This window comes from Mus caroli, chromosome 15 (genome assembly GCF_900094665.2).
Source record: "Mus caroli chromosome 15, CAROLI_EIJ_v1.1, whole genome shotgun sequence".
In the NCBI taxonomy this organism is placed as follows: Eukaryota; Metazoa; Chordata; class Mammalia; order Rodentia; family Muridae; genus Mus; species Mus caroli.
This window is the reverse complement of record NC_034584.1, coordinates 82,678,835-82,684,869: the sequence shown is the minus strand read 5'-3', so window position 1 is coordinate 82,684,869 and position 6,035 is coordinate 82,678,835. Positions and strand designations below refer to the sequence as shown.

General features: G+C 47.6%; 1 protein-coding gene and 1 pseudogene across 3 annotated transcripts in view; both read left to right on the top strand.

Moving 5' to 3' along the window:
- Window positions 1-6,035, top strand: part of Brd1 (bromodomain containing 1) — a 48,859-nt gene that overhangs the window by 8,298 nt on the left and 34,526 nt on the right. The gene's annotated exons all lie outside the window — the stretch shown is intronic.
- LOC110310161 lies at window positions 4,278-4,976 on the top strand (annotated as a pseudogene).

Sequence of the window (6,035 nt, the reverse complement as noted above, 5' to 3'; positions counted from 1 at the left end):
CTTGTTTTTTGTTTTTTTTTTTGTGGCTGGGTTTTCCTGTATGGTATGGTCCTGGTTGTCTTAGAACTCACTCTGTAGACCAGGCTGGCCTTGAAGTTGACATCTGCCTGTTCCTGCCTCCCAAAGGGGTGTACCACCCATACCCTACCTATTTTTTTTTTCAACTATTTTGATGCCTGTGTTTGTTTCTGTGCTCTTCTGTGACCCTGCTCATCCACCTGATTCTGTGTAGCAGGAGGAAAGAGGAGGAACAGGTAAAGGGCAACGCTTCGTAGCTGATCTCCAGAACAGTAGCTGCTGGGGAGTCTGTAGCTCTGCCTGCCCACATCTGGACTTGACTCACTCCGATAGCCTCTGTGCCCTTGGAGAATTGGTGTGCACTTTATTCAGTACCGATGTGTACGTTGGGACTCAGTGCTGGGCTAGCTGTGAGACTGAGGCGCCTTCTATTTGCTGTTTACACTGCCAGTCCTCGGTCTGGCTTTGGGAAAAGACCAAGTGGTGTGTGAACACGTGATGCATGTCATCAGGTAGACTAGGGTTTGCTTTTACATATACTATTCTGGCTTGGATTTTGTGCACACACCCCCTCCATGCTTCTGCTAGTTAACTTGTCAGCTTCTCTCTCTGTCTCTCTGTCTCTCTGTCTCTCTCTCTCTGTTAATGGCATAGCTGTTTGTTTGTTTATTTATTTATTTTGAGTTTTAGAGAAACTTCTTTTTCTCTTGTGTGGTCCTGACTGTACTAGAACTTGTTCTGTAGATCCTGCTGGCCTCCAACTCAAAGATCTGTCTTTCCCTTCCAAGTGTTGGGATTAAAGATGTGTACCAACATACCTGACTCCCCCCACCCCCCCTACCCAAGTCTGTCTGTCTATCTAAATTTTTGAGACAGGGTCTCACTGCGTGACCTTGGCTGACCTGGGGCTTGCTATGTAGCCTCATACTCCCCCGTGCCTCTGCCTCCTGAGCTGGGACTAAAGGCATGTCAACAGCATGCCTGGCTTAGTTACCAGTTTTGAAAACAGTACATGTAAAATATTGCATATAATTTGGATTTTGCTCTTTCTTTGCTAGTGGTATGTATCACACTCCCTGGGGATGCTGACATTGCACTGCTGTGAGCCACAGCCTCAGTGAGAGGCACAAAGGATGGCTGAGCACTTGGTGGGGAGCTGTGCTGTTTAACTGGGCTGGCTGTTGGGTAGCATGGCTGCTTTGACTTGTGTGAGGTGATCAGCGTGTAGCCTCCTGTCAGAGAGCATCTGTATTTGATAAACATTTCCATCTGTCACAGTTGGCGCCATCCCTTCCAAGTGGAAGCCCTGCACTGTATGTCCTGGGAGCAGTGTAGGGAGGGCTTGCTGCTGTGCCAGGGCCTTGGAAAGCAAGCAGATGCATCTACTGTAGAGATGCTGGGGAAGAAGCATTTGAGCAACCAATTGGGAAGTACAAAATGACACACTCTGGTGTGGAAGGCAGAGCCCATCTGACAGCCAGTCTGAGATGAGTGGGTCTACCCGCTCGCTCATCCTGTGCCCTTAGAAAGCTGGGTCAATCATACCGAGCTGAAATCACTGTATACTGACTCTTCCCACTGTCTGGACACCTTCCCCTAGTGGACTGTTGTCCCTGGGCGCTCAGCAGAGAGGGCATCTCCAGTATGTCTGATTTCCTCTTTTTGTCTTTGTTTTTTTTTTTTTTTTTTTTTTTTTTGAGACAGGGTTTCTCTGTTTAGCCCCGGCTGTCCTGGAACTCACTTTGTAGACCAGGCTGGCCTCGAACTCAGAAATCCGCCTGCCTCTGCCTCCCAAGTGCTGGGATTAAAGGCGTGCGCCACCACGCCTGGCTCCTCTTTTTGTTTTTAAAGATTTATTTTTATTTTATGTATATGAGTATACTGTGCTTGTACAGATGGTTGTGAGCCTTCATGTGGTTGTTGGTTGTTGGGAATTGAATTTAGGACCTTTGCTTGTTCCAGTCAACCCCTCTTGCTCCAGTCAACCCTGCTTGCTCCGGCCCAAAGATTTATTATTACAAATAAGTACACTGTAGCTGTCTTCAGATGCACCAGAAGAGGGTGTCAGATGTTATTATGCATGGTTGTGAGCCACCATGTGGATGCTGGGATTTGAACTCAGGACCTCCTGAGAGCAGTCAGTGCTCTTATCCACTGAGTTACTTTGGAATAGGTAGAAGTAGATACTTACTGCATTGCTGGGGGCAGGCTGTTCTTTGGTCTCTCTACTGCTGCTGTCAGTCCACTTGAAGCTACCAGTGGGCCTTCGTGGTGCCAAGCTGCCTAGCGTTTCTTCTGTGGGACCCCGAGGTCAGCAGGACTTTCAAGTTTGGTCCACATTAGAAAAAAAGATTGCATTACATGGTCATGTGTGCCCTCGGGGCATGGGTTCTAAGTTATCCTTTGCAGTGGGGAGGGAAACTTGCATACCGTGTCCTGTCCATGCCCACCTTCTAGAGGTAATCTTGGTGCCTGGTTGTTGCTCCATACCGTGACTCCAGCTCCATGCCCCTAACCCAGCCTGCCTCACACAATACTCGGGCCCTATGAGTCTTAGGAAGACCATTCTGATACTCTTGTTCTGAGGGGCCAGAGCATTGGGCAGATATTACCAAATGGAAGGTCAGGGGCCAGAGGGCCTGGAGGTGGGCAGACCTGTCACTGGCAGGACATGGGTTGGGTGTTCTCTCTGCTGACACCACGTCAGCCACTGCTTTGACTGCTCTTCAGCTTTCCTGGGTTTGGATGCTTTGTCTGTTTGTCTGGTGTGTTTCCTTTATGTTATGGTGACCGTCCACCATAAATTATTTTTGTTAGGAATCTTGGAGGTTTGACAAAGGGGTCATGACCTACAGGTTGGGAACGACTGGTCAACAGTATTGCTGGTCTTTTTATTTGTTTGAGGCATGTCTGTGTTGACCAGGCTGACCTAGAACTACCTGCCTTTGCCTCCGAACTGTTGGGATTAAAGGTGTGTGCCACCATTCCTCCATGTTTCTGAGGGGTGTTTCCTGGCAGCTAGTTTCACATCTTTGTCAAGACTTGAAAACAAGTACAGATTGAGGATTGTTTGGCCTGGCCAGTCTTCTCTATGATTATTAGCATCAGTGTTAGTCCTCGGTCCCTGGGCTTTTGTCCTCCCGGGTTTGTGCTGGTTTGTCAGTTGCTTGAGGAGGCTGGGAAGTTACCCAGCACATAGGACCTGGGCATTGTGAGGAGAGGAGGCCTGGAGTGTCAAGAGAGGAGCCATTTCTCACTACCTCAGGGGAGGTGAATAGTCAACCATATGATAGCATTTATAATACAGTTGGCCTCGGCCACAGTTGGCCTGTTATCTCTGAGATCTTGGCCCTGCTTATTTTCCGTGGCAAATGCCTTCTTATAAGCAGCCGAAGAAGGTGCCCACTTGCCAGCTCTCTTTGCGACTAACTTGTGTTCTTTGGCAATTCCAGGTTTCACATGGCCATCTATTGAGTTGGGTGTATGGTCTGTGTCTAGAGGTAAATTGTAGACTTTTGAGTCCTTGGAGGCAAAAAACCTAGGCTTTAAAAATGGTGCTTTATTTTTTTATTTTTCATTTTCATGATGTAATGATGTTATTCATTGATACTGTAAGGTTAGAGACACTTGTCGGCCTGACCATGAGCTGTCCTGAACATGAGTGGAGTTCATTATAAAGATGCAGGATGTGTAGGAAAGGTTGCATCAAGAAAGGAGGCTGGTTTGTAAAATTTCACTCTCCAGAGGTGACTGTGTGGGGCATCTGGAGAGATTGTGGGTCTATGCACATGTATGGGTGGAAGTCATGTTTTTTTCTTACTTTTCATGATTTTTGTCTAGGGAACTCTAATGAAAATCAGAGACTAATGTAACCTGAGTTATCAAGTATAGCAGCGAGCCACAGTTACCGTGGAGGCCTGCAATCTCTGAGTTCATTCTCCTGCTTAGAACAGCATTCTCAGCTGGGCAGTGGTGACGCACGTCTTTAATCCCAGCACTTGGGAGGCCTAGGCAGGTGGATTTCTGAGTTCGAGGCCAGCCTGGTCTTCAGAGTGAGTGAGTTCCAGGGCAGCCAGGGCTACACAGAGAAACCTGTCTCAAAACAACAACAACAACAAGAACAACAACAAAAAAGAACAGCATTCAGGTGGCTCTGGAACTTGTGTGCACTTGACATCCTTGGGCACGTTGTCTTCTCATTTCTAGTGATAGCTGTGATTGACAAAGGGAGAAATAAGCTTTAAGAAGGTACAGAGAAGCTTTCCTCTGGCGCCGGCCATCAGGTGAGCCAAGATGGGTGCATACAAATACATCCAGGAGCTATGGAGGAAGAAGCAGTCTGACGTGATGCGCTTTCTTCTGAGGGTCCGCTGCTGGCTCTCTGCGCTGCACAGGGCTCCCCGCCCCACCCGGCCTGATAAAGCTCGAAGACTGGGGTACAAGGCTAAGCAAGGCTATGTCATTTACAGGATTCGTGTCTGCCGTGGTGGTCATAAACGCCCAGTTCCTAAGGGTGCAACTTACGGCAAGCCTGTCCACCATGGTGTGAACCAGCTGAAATTTGCCCGAAGCCTTCAGTCTGTTGCTGAGGAGAGAGCTGGGCGCCATTGTGGGGCTTTGAGAGTCCTGAATTCCTACTGGGTTGGTGAAGATTCCACATATAAATGTTTTGAGGTTATCCTCATTGATCCGTTCCATAAAGCTATCAGAAGAAATCCTGACACCCAGTGGATCACCAAACCAGTCCACAAACACAGAGAGATGCGTGGGCTGACATCTGCTGGCCGAAAGAGCCGTGGCCTTGGAAAGGGCCACAAGTTCCACCACACTATTGGTGGTTCCCGCAGTGCAGCCTGGAGAAGGCGCAATACTCTCTAGCTCCACCGTTACCGCTAATACACGTGATATTTGTAAAATTCATATCCAATAAACGATTTAGGACAGTCAAAAAAAAAAAAGTACAGAGAAAACCTATTGGTTCAGCAACTTAACTTCAAAAGTCCCTGTGACTGGTTCGTCCTCCTTGCCCGTGCCTCCCTCTGTCCCAGCCGTGAGACTCCCTGAGTGTGCAGCCCGTAAAGAACCCTCTCAGAGCTGTAGATTGATGCTAATGAAGCGAGCGCTGGTCACCCCTTGTCTGTGTAAAGTGTCCCCAGAGGCCAGAGTTTTCCATGTTTCCTGCAGGAGGCTTTGGGGTCCTGGAATTGTTTGTTGAGGATGGTATGTGGGAGCCTAAGAGCCTGTTCCTTCTATCCTCCTGGTGGTTCCTGCTATGTAGACCTTCCTGCTGGCTCCTAGCCCCATCGTTACTGACCTCCTGTGTTCTTGGTCTGGTTCCACAGTATTGCTGAGCATAGGCGTAGCTCATAGCACTACGGGCTTTTTACTGACTGTCCCATGACTGCATGGTTGTCCCGATGACATCAGTGTTCTGTGGGAATTCTGGTAGGGACGACCTTGCCACTCACATGGGTTTATTTATTTGTTTTTCTTTTCTTTTTTTGAGATAGGGTTTCTTCATAGGTTCGGCTGGAAATCACTATGTAAACCAGACTGCCTTGCCTCTGCCTCCCTAGGACTGGGACTAAGGTTTCTACCACCACACCTGCTAATATGAGAGAGGTAACTGGTGAGGCCCTGTCTCAACAATAGCCACAACTCCACCCACCCCACTTTCCAAAATGTCCCCTTCTCCCCCGATAAAATTAGCCTTTTGTGACTCTGTTAGGATATAGGATTTTTGTTTTTATATATTATATATAAAATTTATAAATTTTAGGTTATCTTTGTAGACAGTATCTGTGCAAATGGCAGTTTTGTTGGGCTTTTCTGCTTTTTTAGCTTTTTTACTCAAATTCAGACGAGGCCTGCCTATTGAGCTGTCCAGAAGGGGATTGACTCTGATGCTATACAGTGTACTGTATGTATATTCCTACATAGTGTATGTAGGAATTTGTTTTTTTTTTTTTAAAGCAGCCTTACTGTGAAGCCCTAGCTGCCCTGAAACTTGTGTGTAG